Source organism: Bubalus kerabau, chromosome 5, assembly GCF_029407905.1.
Source record: "Bubalus kerabau isolate K-KA32 ecotype Philippines breed swamp buffalo chromosome 5, PCC_UOA_SB_1v2, whole genome shotgun sequence".
In the NCBI taxonomy this organism is placed as follows: Eukaryota; Metazoa; Chordata; class Mammalia; order Artiodactyla; family Bovidae; genus Bubalus; species Bubalus kerabau.
The window spans coordinates 76,585,219-76,601,089 of record NC_073628.1 but is presented as its reverse complement, the minus strand read 5'-3'; the positions used below and the strand labels follow the sequence as shown (position 1 = coordinate 76,601,089).

General features: G+C 39.1%; 1 long non-coding RNA gene across 1 annotated transcript in view; it reads left to right on the top strand.

Moving 5' to 3' along the window:
- The first annotated feature begins 8,267 nt into the window (after nt 1-8,267).
- Nucleotides 8,268-15,871, top strand: part of LOC129653921 (uncharacterized) — a 115,369-nt gene continuing 107,765 nt past the window's right edge. The window contains exon 1 of the long non-coding RNA XR_008715283.1: nt 8,268-8,817. This is a non-coding gene — a long non-coding RNA (uncharacterized LOC129653921). The remainder of the gene's footprint in view (nt 8,818-15,871) is intronic.

Here is a 15,871-nt window from a genome sequence, read left to right as displayed (position 1 = left end):
GGTGTGCACTCAAATCTATATGACCTATTGGCCACACCTTAAATATTAAAAAGAGGGGAAAAATGTTGGTGGATATTCAGTAACTCTATTCCAGGCTTCAGTGATACGGTAAATTGAACTGAGAGGCATCCTGTGGAATGGAAAATATACTGGTTTAAAAGTCAGAAAACTTGCATTTTAGCCTCTTCTCTGCCATTTGAGCCTGAAAATGATGTTCATGCTTTTGCAAAGTATCCTGACTATTCATGAGATAAATTCTCACCCCTCAAGTCCATGTAATATATTTCAAGTAGTAGAGCTTTGAGTTGTAACAGGCAAATCCCTTTTTTATTTGCTTAGTTTGTATTTCCTGGAAAATGACAAGAGTCTAGCTCAAGAAGCAGATGTGTCTGTATAACATGTTGGTTGCCATGCATTCTGGAGATGACCCCATGCACTGCTGTTGATGCAACAAGGAGGGGGCTTTTCAGTATTGGTGCTATGAAAGTGTAATGCAACTGACTTGGACAGGTGCCTGAACCAGACCAACCATCATATTTATTTTGCTGTTAAACAGTTCAAACAAATTCACTTGAAGGGCTTAAAGCTACTTTTGTTGCATATTTTTTGAGAGATCTTTTACTTTTGTCAATTTTATGTTTAGGATTTGCTTTGAAAAGTTATCCTACCTTGCTGAGGGAGAGAAAAATCCTTTTATTCTTTTCTTAACCTTATCATGGGATTTTAATCAATGTTCAAGGTGATCCCTCGGAAGAATGATCTACTTTGTTTTTTCCCTGAGTTTGTTCACCAGATCTAGTGACTAGGATCTGTCTTATTCCCATGACTCTGCCATATGACATACCCTTCCATATGACCTGCAGGAAATTCTCACATGAGAGACTAGCATTATGCCCAGCATGTAGCAGGCATTCAGAATGTGCTTGATAAACACTTGATGTGTGTGTCCGTCTCACTAACACAGATAGTTCTGGGTCTTAGCTTCCTTTTAAACTAACCTGTTCCCCTGACTACAAAGATCATGTTCCTCATGTCTTTTGGGGAACAAGCAGAGCATTAGGAAGCTGTCTCAGAAAGACATATCTAACATTATATTCCTCTTGTTGATGACAACTTGGTGTCACAACTAGCTCTGTCTTGTCTTAATCTGCAAAGAAAGTGAATGGACCGCATCCTTCCTCTTCCAAAAGGACTGAAGTATAAAGTAGGCTTCCCTGTAGCTCACATGGTAAAGAATCTGCCTGCAGTACAGGAGATCTGGGTTCAACCCCTGGTTCAGGAAGATCCTCTGGAGAAGGGAATGGCAATCCACTCCAGTCTTCTTTCCTGGAGAAACCCATGGACAGAGAATCTTAGCAGGCTACAGTCCGTGGGGTTGCAAAGAGTCAGACATGACTCAGTGACTAACACACACAAATGTAAAGTGCTTGTCATCACCTACTCTGACTGTACAATTATTCTAAACCTAAGGGAGTGACTTTTCCCAACCCCAAGGAAACCAGATTCTCTAAGACAATGACTTCAGGCTGGTGAGAATGACTTGGTCTGGAGTCTGTACTTCCATATTCCTTTGATTCTGAGAAGTCTCATATATCCTGGGCTGGCATCAAGGCATGTAAGAAATCCCTTGCTTCCATTTTCTAGTGTGTCCACAAAGAATATGTTAATTTATGCTCCCTTAAATTTATATTTTTATTTATGCCCTATATGGAATCTTCAGTTGCACTTGGATATCTACTCCATTATCTAAACTTCCCTATAACTCTGAGACTTCCCCCACACTGAGAATGCAAGTCTCCTGGGTGACAGCTCATACTAAGATCAAGCAGAGCCACCAGCTCCGAGAATGGCATCTGTGGCTGGGGTGTAGTGGGTTTGAGAGCAGCTAAACTTCTGTTGTTGTTGTTGTTCAGTCACTAAGTTGTGTCCGACTCTTGCAACTCCATAGACTGTAGCCTGCCAGGCTCCTCTGTCTGTGGGATTTCCCAGGCAAGCATGCTGGAGTGGATTGCAGTTTCCTTCTCCAAGGGATCTTCCCAACCCAGGTTTCCTGCATTGTAGGCAAATTCTTTACCCATTGTGCCACCAGGGAAGCTTGTAGCTAAGCTACTATTGTTCAGGAAAAGACTATCAAATTATGTCTTCACAATGGCTTTAATTACTGAGAGTCAGAGATACACAGCATTCATATTTTCTCAGTTAGAAGTCTTCTTTTTATGGCAATACAATCATCTCTTTCTTTGAACTCCTTAGAACCTCGTTCTTTATCACTTGTTCTTGTCAAGCAGTTTAGCCTAGTGGCTAAGTGTGCAGACTTTAGAACCACGTTGCCTGGGTTTGAACCCAAGCTCTACCATTTACTAATTGTGTGACCATAGGGAGATTACTTATTTGTTTAGTTGTATCAGTTTTCTTATCTGTAAAATGGACTTAATAAGAATACCTAATCAATAGGAACTAATAAGAGTATTAAATAAAGAAATCTATATAAAACATGCTTAAAAGAAAACCTGGCATTCTTCAAGTACTCAGTACGTTGTAGTCATTATTAGTTGTGGTCCCCCCACCTCCTACCTCTACAATAAGATCCCTACTGTCAAATTATGACAAATATGCAGTCTTGGGATTCAGAATGGATTCTAAACAAAACAAGCTAAGAAGCAAAAGGAAAGATTAGGTATCAAGAAATTTCAAAATAGAAACTATCCTTCATGCCCCTGATAGTTACTAGAAATTGAAAAGGTCAAGGAATTGACATTCCTCTTGGGCAGTGGTTCTCAAACTTTTCACGCCCAGAATCTCTTGGTAAGCTTATGAAAATATGGGAGATTCAGTACGTTTGAAGTGGAGCCCAATACATTGTGTTTAAACAAAGTCTCAAAAGAGTGAATGATGTAAACAGCCTACTAATTGCATTTTGGAAAACTCTTCTTGATTTTGGTAAGTTACTACCACCTTTCTCTCTCATGTACCTTCATTCATTCGATATATGTTTTGAGCACTTGCTCTGTGAAAAAAAATTGTCTTGGTGCTTTGAGGGATCCAAGATGAGTTAAAAACTACTTCTGTTTTTTTCAAGAAACCAAAAATATACTAAGGAAGCTATGTCCTGTAAAGATATTTTAATTTTGAAAAGAAATATTAATAAAAATACTCTATATTGTTTGTAGCTGAGCAGTGTAATTAGCTGGTTGAACTTGTTAGTTGGATGAACATAAAAACTGTCTCTCTAAACTCCAAAGGGACACATCCATGAATCTTAATTTAAGACTATGAATCATAATATATTAAGAAAATGGGCCTTGAATAAACCATACAACCCAGGAGGTTCTCTATGGTAGAAATATGAAGATATAACTATGGAAGGTTTAGACAAATACTTACAAAAGTTGACTCTAAATTGTTAATTAATTTCTTTCTTTCTTCAGTTTTTACTTTGAGCCTTTATTTGCTCTCAGTTTGAAGCCACTTTATTCAACTGTGTCTTTAAACTCAAAAACTTCTCCTGAGAAGGAGACACTGCCATGTCCAACGTGTCACTGTCTAGGAAGTAAGACAAACTGTTTTGCTACCCTCATTATAAAGATTGCAACAGAATCGGAAAATTTATTAAGCTTTTAAATTTTCTTCTGCTCTTAGACTCCCAGCTCTTTGATGACAGTCTTATTCACCTGCTCAGTGGCAAGTCACTGAGAATTTCAAGTCCCTGGTTCTAATGTGTACAGTGTACAGTTGACATTTTGCCAATATGGACCACAGGCAGTACCTAATTTAATTTTGGACCTTCAAATGGAAATTCAGAGACCTACGTGAGTTATCCAAGGGAAAGAAGCTGAATAGTCACAGGTCAGAAACTGTGCCTCAGGTCCAGAATTACCAGCCTGGTATTTGATTTGATTGATTGATTGATAGGCTGAAGTATAGTTGCTGTACAATATTATCAAAGTCACAGGTGTACAATCAGATCAGATCAGATCAGTCACTCAGTCGTGTCCGACTCTTTGCGACCCCATGAATTGCAGCACGCCAGGCCTCCCTGTCCATCACCAACTCCCGGAGTTCACTCAGACTCACATCCATCGAGTCAGTGATGCCATCCAGCCATCTCATCCTCTGTCGTCCCCTTCTCCTCCTGCCCCCAATCCCTCCCAGCATCAGAGTCTTTTCCAATGAGTCAACTCTTCGCATGAGGTGGCCAAAGTACTGGAGTTTCAGCTTTAGCATCATTCCTTCCAAAGAAATCCCAGGGCTGATCTCCTTCAGAATGGACTGGTTGGATCTCCTTGCAGTCCAAGGGACTCTCAAGAGTCTTCTCCAACACCACAGTTCAAAAGCATCAATTCTTCGGCGCTCAGCCTTCTTCACAATCCAACTCTCACATCCATACATGACCACAAGAGAAGACTCTATACATGGACATCACCAGATGGTCAACACCGAAATCAGATTGATTATATTCTTTGCAGCCAAAGATGGAGAAGCTCTATACAGTCAGCAAAAACAAGACCAGGAGCTGACTGTGGCTGAGACCATGAACTCCTTATTGCCAAATTCAGACTGAAATTGAAGAAACTGGGGAAAACCACTAGACCATTCAGGTATGACCTAAATCAAATCCCTTATGATTATACAGTGGAAGTGAGAAATAGATTTAAGGGCCTAGATCTGATGATAGAGTGCCTGATGAACTATGGAATGAGGTTCATGACATTGTACAGGAGACAGGGATCAAGACCATTCCCATAGAAAAGAAATGCAAAAAAGCAAAATGGCTGTCTGGGGAGGCCTTACAAATGGCTGTGAAAAGAAGAGAAGTGAAAAGCAAAGGAGAAAAGGAAAGATATAAACATCTGAATGCAGAGTTCCAAAGAATAGCAAGAAGAGATAAGAAAGTCTTCTTCAGCGATCAATGCAAAGAAATAGAGGAAAACAACAGAATGGGGAAGACTAGGGATCTCTTCAAGAAAATCAGAGATACCAAAGGAACATTTCATGCAAAGATGAGCTCGATAAAGGACAGAAATGGTATGGACCTAAAAGAAGCAGAAGATATTAAGAAGAGATGGCAAGAATACACAGAAGAACTGTACAAAAAAGATCTTCACGACCCAGATAATCACGATAGTGTGATCACTGACCTAGAGCCAGACATCCTGGAATGTGAAGTCAAGTGGGCCTTAGAAAGCATCACTATGAACAAAGCTAGTGGAGGTGATAGAATTCCAGTTGAGCTATTCCAAATCCTGAAAGATGATGCTGTGAAAGTGCTGCACTCAATGTGCCAGCAAATTTGGAAAACTCAGCAGTGGCCACAGGACTGGAAAAGGTCAGTTTTCATTCCGATCCCAAAGAAAGGCAATACCAAAGGGGTACAATATAGCATCACAATTTTTATAGATTATACTGCATTTATAGTTATTATAAAATATTCACTATATTCCCCATGTTGTAAAACATATCCTTGTAGCTTATTATACCTAATACTTTGTATGTTTTATTCCTCTACCCCTAAATTGCCCCTCCCCCTTCCCTCTCCTCCTGCTTTATTGACTATGCCAAAGCCTTTGACTGTGTGGATCACAATAAACTGTGGAAAATTCTGAAAGAGATGGGAATACCAGACCACCTGACCTGCCTCTTGAGAAACCTATATGCAGGTCAGGAAGCAACAGTTAGAACTGGACATGGAACAACAGACTGGTTCCAAATAGGAAAAGGAGTATGTCAAGGCTGTATATTGTCACCCTGCTTATTTAACTTCTATGCAGAGTACATCATGAGAAATGCTGGGCTGGAAGAAGCACAAGCTGGAATCAAGATTGTCGGGAGAAATACCAATAACCTCAGATATGCAGATGATACCACCCTTATGGCAGAAAGTGAAGAGGAACTAAAAAGCCTCTTGATGAAAGTGAAAGAGGAGAGTGAAAAAGTTGGCTTCAAGCTCAACATTCAGAAAACGAAGATCATGGCATCTGGTCCCATCACTTCATGGCAAATAGATGGGGAAACAGTGTCAGACTATTTTTTGAGGCTCCAAAATCACTGCAGACAGTGATTGCAGCCATAAAATTAAAAGACACTTACTCCTTGGAAGGAAAGTTATGACCAACCTAGATAGCATATTGAAAAGCAGAGACATTACTTTGCCAACAAAGCTCCGTCTAGTCAAGGCTATGGTTTTTCCAGTGGTCATGTATGGATGTGAGAGTTGGACTGTGAAGAAAGCTGAGTGCCGAAGAATTGATGCTTTTGAACTGTGGTGTTGGAGAAGACTCTTGAGAGTCCCTTGGACTGCAAGGAGATCCAACCAGTCCATTCTGAAGGAGATCAGCCCTGGGATTTCTTTGGAAGGAATGATGCTAAAGCTGAAACTCCAGTACTTTGGCCACCTCATGCAAAGAGTTGACTCATTGGAAAAGACTCTGATGCTGGGAGGGATTGGGGGCAGGAGGAGAAGGGGACGACAGAGGATGAGATGGCTGGATGGCATCACCGACTCGATGGATGTGAGTCTGAGTGAACTCCGGGAGTTGGTGATGGACAGGGAGGCCTGGCATGCTGCGATTCATGGGGTCGCAAAGAGTTAGACACGACTGAGAGACTGAACTGAACTGAAGTGAACTTTCCTCTCCTCACTGGTAACCTTGAGTTTGTTCTCTGTGACTCTGCTTCTTTTTTGTTATATTCACTAGTTTATTGTATTTTTAAGATTCCATATGCAAGTGATATCTTACACTATATATTTTTCTCTATCAGATAGGATTTATTTTCATAAGTTGGTAGACCCCCAAACCTATTTTTGATTTTGCATCTCTGTTAGTAAAACAAAACAAAGGGCATTTGGAGCCTCTTCTTTTAATATCAGTGTATCTGTGAAATATATACATTTACTATTCAACTAGTATATTCACATTATACACTATATTTTTAAAAGAACATTTCAGTTCAATTCAGTTCAGTCACTCAGTCATGTCTGACTCTTTGCGACCCCATGAATCACAGCACGCCAGGCCTCCCTGTCCATCACCAACTCCCGGAGTTCACTCAAACTCATGTCCATCAAGTCAGTGATGCCATCCAGCCATCTCATCCTCTGTTGTCCCCTTCTCCTCATGCCCTCAATCCCTCCCAGCATCAGGGTCTTTTCCAATGAGTCAACTCTTTGGATGAGGTGGCCGAAGTATTGCAGTTTCAGCTTCAATATCAGTCCTTCCATTGAACACCCAGAACTGATCTCCTTTAGAATGGACTGGTTGGACCTCCTTGCAGTCCAAGGGACTCTCAAGAGTCTTCTCCAACACCACAGTTCAAAAGCATCAATTCTTTGGTGCTTAGCTTTCTTCATAGTCCAACTCTCACATCCATACATGACCACTGGAAAAATCATAGCCTTGACTAGACGGACCTTTGTTGGCAAAGTGATGTCTCTGTTTTTGAATATGCTGTCTAGGTTGGCCATAACCCTCCTTCCAAGGAGTATGTGTCTTTTAATTTCATGGCTGCAGTCACCATCTGCAGTGATTTTGGAGCCCCCCAAAATATAGTCTGACACTGTTTCCACTGTTACCCCATCTATTTGCCATGAAGTGATGGGACCAGATGCCATGATCTTTGTTTTCTGAATGTTGAGCTTGAAGCCCACTTTTTCACTCTCCTCTTTCACTTTCATCAAGAGGCTTTTTAGTTCCTCTTCACTTTCTGCCATAAGGGTGGTGTCACCTGCATATCTGAGGTTATTGATATTTCTCCCGACAATCTTGATTCCAGCTTGTGCTTCTTCCAGCCCAGCGTTTCTCATGATGTACTCTGCATATAAATTAAACAAGCAGGGTGACAATATACAGCCTTGACGTACTCCTTTTCCTATTTGGAACCAGTCTGTTTTTCCATGTCCAGTTCTAACTGTTGCTTCCTGACCTGCATATAGGTTTCTCAAGAGGCAGGTCAGGTGGTCTGGGATTCCCATCTCTCTCAGAATAAAGGAGGTTAAAAATTAAAATATACAGAAGTTCTAGGAATTTCTTCTTTTCCCTACTTTGGACTTTGATCTTAAGAAGGCAGACTTTGATCTTAAGAAGGCAGAATGATTTATGTAAATGGTGAAATAAAAAGTTCTTAATGATTAATAATGAAAGGTAACACTCTTTATCCCTAGTGCCTTATTTTCCACAGCACCTTGGTCCAGGAATGTTTTATTAAATGAGTGGCTTAGGACCCATTGTGCACGATTTTCTTTCTTTGTATTTTTTTCTTGATAAATTTTTTTCCCACTCTTTCATTTGATAAAAGAAAAGCTCAGGATCTTCATTTATGAAACTCAGGAGGTACATTTTATGCTCTGTATTGAAAAGAACACTTTTTCCCCCTGCAAATACCACACATATCTCTTTCATCTCTCTCTAATTCCAGAGAAAGTTGATGAAAGAGAGCTGTTTTTCTCCCTAGGAATTTCCTTCAGATTATTCTTATTTCAGTATGCTAATTCTTTGTTTTTAAGTTTCTTCTACAGAAATTACATATATCTCATAGCCAGAGGATTTTTATTTCTGTTTTTCAATGAGGAGCAGAAGAAAGGAATGCCTCTAGACCAAGATTTTGTCTCCAAAAGAGTCCTTAGATGGAACAGGGAAAAAAGGGGTTTGGTGAAGAAGGACAAAGCAGGGGTGGGTGGAGGGAAAAGTAGATATCACTATAAGCAGATTATCTCTAATGTATTACAGAGACTTAAGGGTTTTTATAAACACAAACCACAGGGAAACTGGGATCTGACAAGCTGTTGGAGGAATGCCCATGAAGGAGGAGGAGGAACAGGAGGTATGGTTGCTAATTTCCTAAACCCAGATGTCAGCCATTTTAATGAGAAAAATAAAATCCCATGTGATGGCAGCTAAGAGACATACTAGCCAATGGAGGAGTGAAATATTTCTCATTAAATACTCAGACATAGACCTTCAGTGTATGTTTTTCCAAGTTGGTAAAGAAAGGAAATGCATGTGTCCCCATGCTGTATCTAATATACTGGGATTAGATGAGAAAAACCAAGGAATTATCAGCTTGATGAAGTCATTAAATAGATAATTTTGTACTTGTTCACTCATATCCTGTAGAGTCAGGTAAAAGTTTGTCTCTCTCTATATAGATAAGCAAAGAGTAATAACTGTAGTGGTTAGGTCATGAGAGATTATAAGATTATACTGCTTGATCCTTTTAATTTACTACTGGTAGAGGAAAGCCTTCTCTTCAGACTCTGTGGATGAACAGACTTCCCTGGCAGTTGGAGCCTCATTCTGCGTAAACAAACAGAGCTGATTGGGTGTCAGCTGGTCCCAACTCCAACAACTTTTGCACCATCAAAGGCTTATAGTCTCTAAAATAAAAGTGACAAAAAATAGAGCCAGCTATCAAAATAATTCCTCCCAGCTGCAAGATTTGGAGCGAGGTGCCGTCAAAGGCAAAGTGTGCCTGATCCAGTTAAGAACTCTCTCATTCTTTATGGAATCTGAGTATTAAATAAGGCCCCAAGATTTCTGGGTTCAGGTTCTCATTGTTTACTAAGTAAAGTGAAAGAGCCCACAGAAACTGTTCATGAGGCTTTGTGCTTCAAATCATTCTTACTAAACATGTTGATGAGTTAAGTATAAATGAATCAGAAACATACGGTTCACATTTCTGTGGAAATCCACAGGGTATATTAAGGGAATTAAAGGGAAATGTGTTAGGCCAAACATATTTAAGAATTTGACAAAACCAAAATCCACCAAAATAGTTTAACATTTTCTGGTGAGTCTGTTCCAGTTTATTCTTCTTCTTTAATAGTGGATTTTCTCAATTGCCTTAAACTCACATTTTCATGTGATGTGATAAATCTGTAAATAAATATCTTACAGTGAATTTACCCATCTACTTCCTTATATTAATCCCATGTAATGAAATTTATCTCAGCTAATGATGTGGTAGTTGGACCTAATTCAAGTATATTGAAAACTCTGGGGAATTTGGGTCAATTGCAAAGAGGCTACATTGTAAAATGGTAAAGTCAAAGTAATATAATATATTGAACTTAAATCATTTCAAGTACCTTTACTATTTTAATTCAACATCAGTATTTAGTAGTGTTTAAGGCACTGGCCCTAGGTATTTTGGGACCAGGAAAATTTTAAAAAGTAAATAAATCAGACATGGATCATGCTCTCAAGGAATATACAAGACTTAGTCTGTGCTGTATATGGTATTCGTACTACACAGCTAAAGCAATACTGTAGGATTTCTTTGTAAAGTGATTCTTCTAAAGTGAGGAAGAGTCCTATCCAGAAGAAGTTTGTGCAGAAGTGACAAAGTTTCATATAATTAATATTTTTGTAATTTAATATATTCTAAAAGGTATCTTTTCTCATTTTAAACATAAGTGGAAATTATCCTTTATATAAAATTCTTAAAGATGGTCTGAATTTTTAAGTAATAGTCATCTGAGTGAAAGGGAAGATTGGATCAATTACATTTTATTTTTGTCACTGGCATTTTAGAGTAATCCTAAATGAAAGTCTCTAATTCCACTAAAGCATATTATGCAGAAATGAATACATGGTGAGGAGAGGGCAACTTAACTTCTTATCTATTTTCTAATACTAATGTAAAATCACTCAGAACCATGTTTCATCCAAACCATAAAAAGAAAAGGAAATCTTCACTTTAGGTATCAGAAATTAATACAAGATAATTCTAAAAAAAATCTCATCAAGCTATATTTTTTATTTAAATTTTGTGTAGGTGTATCTATTGAGGGACTTCAGTTCAGTTCAGTCGCAGTCGCGTCCAATTTTGTGACCCCATGAACTGCAGCACACCAGGCCTCCCTGTCCATCACCAACTCCCAGAGTCCACCCACACCCATGTCCATTGAGTCAGTGGTGCCATACAACCATCTCATCCGCTGTCGTCCCCTTCTCCTCCTGCCCTCAATCTTCCCTAGCATCAGGGTCTTTTCAAATGAGCTAGCTCTTCACATCAGGTGGCCAAAGTATTGGAGTTGCAGCTTCAAAATCAGTCCTACCAATGAACACCCAGGACTGATCTCCTTTAGGATGGACTGTTTGGATTTCCTTGCAGTGCAAGGGACTCTCAAGAGTCTTCTCCAACACCACAGTTTAAAAGCATCAATTCTTCAGTGCTCAGCTTTCTTTATAGTCCAACTCTCACATCCATACATGACCACTGGAAAAACCATAGCCTTGACTAGATGGACCTTTGTTGACAAAGTAATGTCTCTGCTTTTTAAGGTGCTGTCTAGATTGGTCATAACTTTCCTTCCAAGGAGTAAGTGTCTTTTAATTTCATGGCTGCAGCTGAGGGACTTACCTCCACGTAAAAATACAGTTGTCATGGTGTTCATCATTTTCAGACTTTCCAGATGCCTTGGAGAGACCATTTTCCCTCTTACCTCATTTTTTTTTTTTTGAAAAGGCAACATCTTAGGCTTGCAATAGCTATCAGTCAATGTGTTACTGAACACAAATTTGTGTGCTCCATACACAGTGAGGCCAAATAAACCAAAACATCAGAGTTTGTAGCTGAGAAAGGTTTATTTAAGCAGGGCTATGCAAGGAAACAGGTGGCTCGTGCCCCCAAAACCCCATACTCAGTTTTAAACCCCACACTCATTTCTAAAACCCCACAAGCACTTTTTTTTATCTTAATTGGAGGCTAATTACTTTACAATTTTGTATTGGTTTTGCCATACATCAACATGAATCTGCCATGGGTGTACATGAACCCCCCTCCCACCTCCCTTCCCGTACCATCCCTCTGGGTCATCCCAGTGCACCGCCCCAAGCATCCTGTATCCTGCATCGAACCTGGACTGGCAATTTGTTTCTTATATGATATTATACATGTTTCAATGCCATTCTCCCAAATCATTCCCCACCCCCCGACAGAGTCCAAAAGACTGTTCTATACATCTGTGTCTCTTTTGCTGTCTTGCATACAGGGTTATCGTTACCATCTTTCTAAATTCCATATATATGCGTTAGTATACTGTATTGATGTTTTTCTTTCTGGCTTACTTCACTCTGTATAATAGGTTCCAGTTTCATCCACCTCAGTAGAACTGATTCAAATGTATTCTTTTTAATGGCTGAGTAATACTCCATCATGTATATGTACCACAGCTTTCTTTCTTTTTTTTTATTTTTTTAATTTTTTTAAATTTTATTTTATTTTTAAACTTTACATAATTGTATTAGTTTTGCCAAATATCAAAATGAATCCGCCACAGGTATACATGTGTTCCCCCTCCCGAACCCTCCTCCCTCCTCCCTCCCCATTCCATCCCTCTGGGTCGTCCCAGTGCACCAGCCCCAAGCATCCAGTATCGTGCATCGAACCTGGACTGGCAACTTGTTTCATACATGATATTTTACATGCTTCAATGCCATTCTCCCAAATCTTCCCACCCTCTCCCTCTCTCTCAGAGTCCATAAGACTGTTCTATACATCAGTGTCTCTTTTGCTGTCTCGTACACAGGGTTATTGTTACCATCTTTCTAAATTCCATATATATGCGTTAGTATACTGTATTGGTGTTTTTCTTTCTGGCTTACTTCACTCTGTATAATCCATTCATCTGCTGATGGACATCTAGGTTGCTTCCATGCCCTGGCTATTATAAACAGTGCTGCAATGAACATTGGGGTACACGTGTCTCTTTCAATTCTGGTTTCCTCGGTGTGTATGCCCAGCAGTGGGATTGCTGGGTCATATGGCAGTTCTATTTCCAGTTTTTTAAGGAATCTCCACACTGTTCTCCATAGTGGCTGTACTAGTTTGCATTCCCACCAACAGTGTAAGAGGGTTCCCTTTTCTCCACACCCTCTCCAGCATTTATTGCTTGTAGACTTTTGGATTGCAGCCATTCTGACTGGTGTGAAATGGTACCTCATTGTGGTTTTGATTTGCATTTCTCTGATATGATGTTGAGCATCTTTTATGTGTTTGTTAGCCATCTGTATGTCTTCTTTGGAGAAATGTCTATTTAGTTCTTTGGCCCATTTTTTGATTGGGTGTGAAGGAGGGACGTGGTAAGTTGTTGCAAACTTCTTGGTGTAGGAATCCTTTGTTCTTGCTTTGTTCTTGTAGGTCAGTTCACGATGTTCCTATAAACTTTCAACAAGACAAACGTTATTTGTTCTGCAACTTTTCATCTCTATAGAATGGACTTTTAAAGGTCGGAGTCCTGAGAATAGACTATCCTGTATATTTCAGGCTATAGGCAACATTGTTTTATAAAAGATACAGAGCCAGCATGAATAAGCTCAGGCAACAGAGCAGAAAAATTAAAGCAAAAGGAACAGATCTAATATAGAGTTAGATTTGTTCTTCCCCATTACAAATAGTCCTTGATAGAGGCAACTCCCTCCATCTGAACTTATTCTGGAGCTATGGTAATTTAGGGTCCCTGCCATTAGGCAGTGTCTAGGAGAAGGAAATGGCAACCCACTCCAGTATTCTTGCCTGGAGAATCCCAGGGATGGGGGAGCCTGGTGGGCTGCCATCTATGGGATCGCACAGAGTCGGACAAGACTGAAGCAACTTAGCAGCAGCAGCAACAGGTAGTTAGGGTCCCTGAAATAGATGTTCTGATTGAGTTCAATCCCATTGGAGAGATGGACGTGTCAGGGTAATCTCAATGTTATGGCTGGCATCTGGGAGCATGTGTGTCTTAGGAAGTTAGGGAGCAACTTTATTGCTGTGAGTAGACCTAAAGAGTAGAGGAGTGGAGTACCAGAACTCCCAGACTGTGGTGGGAATCAGGTAGGGTGTTTTTCATGATTAGTATGTTTTTAGCTACGAAGTGTGTCATTTGCTGGACTTATAAGAATGATGTTTAGGGGCAGTTGTCAGGAATGAACTGTGCAGCAGGAACTGTGGACTCTTTAAAAAACATGACTAACTCTGATTCTGGCTTGTCTGGCATCAGTAGGCGATCTCAGCAGTAGGTATGAGTAAGTACAGGAGCTTAATCTTCAAGGAGCTTTGGTTTTCAGCAGAAGTGCACTGCTGGGTGTTATCAGTTAGGAAGAACTGTGTGAATCATTGAAAGCAAAAGAGTTGTGGTATAGCAGGATTGGGGGTGTGGTAGAAATAGTGATGGGAATGAAGTGGCCTAACCATAGTTTCAAAATTAAGGTCTAGTTTCATTCCAAGAAAATGAGAAGGAATTCAAATAGGAATAGAGTATCGGGATAGTAGTAAGAAGTGAACGTGAAATTTGGTCAGTCGCAAAATTGTCTAATTCTGTTTATTTAAGATGTGAATTATCCAATAAAATGTTAAACATTAACTCAGAGAAAATTCTAAAGCATTTTAAGAAACCTATTAATATTTCATTGAGAATACAATAAAAAAGACCCCAATGATTTTAAGAATGGGAGGGACTAACAGAAAGATGTTTTAATTGTTAACAGGCTAGTCTGTCTTTATAATAGATGAAGCTGCTTCATTATAGCATTGTCTATATTTGTATTCTTACTCATTTCACTAAAGAGTCTGTGAGAAAACAGACCATAGTGTGGCATTTAAAAAATTTCTCAAGTAACTTGAAAACAGGGATTGTAGAACCAGTTAATGCTAATAGAAACAAGGAGAGCTATGTTCTGTAGGAAGACGAAATATTTCTAAGGTTGGATTCTACAGAAAAGGGTGTAAAAAATGATTTTTTTGAATTCTCTGTCTCCATACAGTTTAGACTTGCCAACAACCGAATCAAATATTTTATCAACAACTGAATCAAATATTTTATCTAGTTTGCTGTGACTTTTGTTCAGTCAAGTCACAATACTTGGAATTTATAATGATCAGCCAGTCACTTAAGCCATCCTGATGAAATGAAATCTACCTCCAGTGCACCAAACAATTGCTTAGTTATCTCCTGACATTAATATGGAAGTTTACTTTACTTCCATAAGGAAATACATTTTTGGCTTCAGATTAAGAAAGATACATTTAGCATATGAAGACTTGCTTTGCAGTGAAGTTGCAAAAGGAAATTAATAAGAGTTAGTGACTGTACATGCTTCTGTTTTGTGTGCCACTGATGTTTAACTGTTAGTTATCTCACCCTTCCTCAGATGAATGTTTTCTCACATCATATATTTACGTCTCTGTAAGAGATGGCCTCCAATTTATCGATACTATTTAAGTGAATTCCTGCTTACCTTTCAAGGAATTTCCTAAACCTGCTTCACACCAGAGTTAGATATGCCTTCCTTTGCTCTCACACCATGTTTTTCATACTTTTAACAGCTCAACTTCATAAGGCTATGTACCTCACTGTTTATTTGATAGCTACATAACATAGTGGCTGAGAGACCATGGCCTCAGGTAGCCTAAAGTCAAATCAGAGTGACTGGCTCTGTGATCTTGGGCAAGTCACTCAAATCTTGGAGCCTTTGTGTTTTCAACTTATAAGATGGGGATGATAATAAATCTACTTACAGGCTTTTTGTAAGGAATAACTGAGTCAATATATGTATAAAGGATGTAGATCTGTATGTATTTTCTTGGATTCATCATTGTATGAATTTAATACATATATTTGTACAGTTTATTTCATAACTTATTGGTATATAAATATTGCTGAAAAGTCTTAATCAAATACCTGTACTTCTTGTACTATATTCAGAAAGTACAAAGAGGGACCTGGTATTACACAGTTAATACTATAGAAAGATAATTTTAATAGTACAAGTTTAAAAAAAAAAGGACTTGGAAGCTACCCACATTAAACAAATTAACCAGAAAATTACCAGATCTTTGGTACACACTGCCTGGGCGCCTCCTTTGATTTTAGATTCTCTTTAGAAAAATAGTG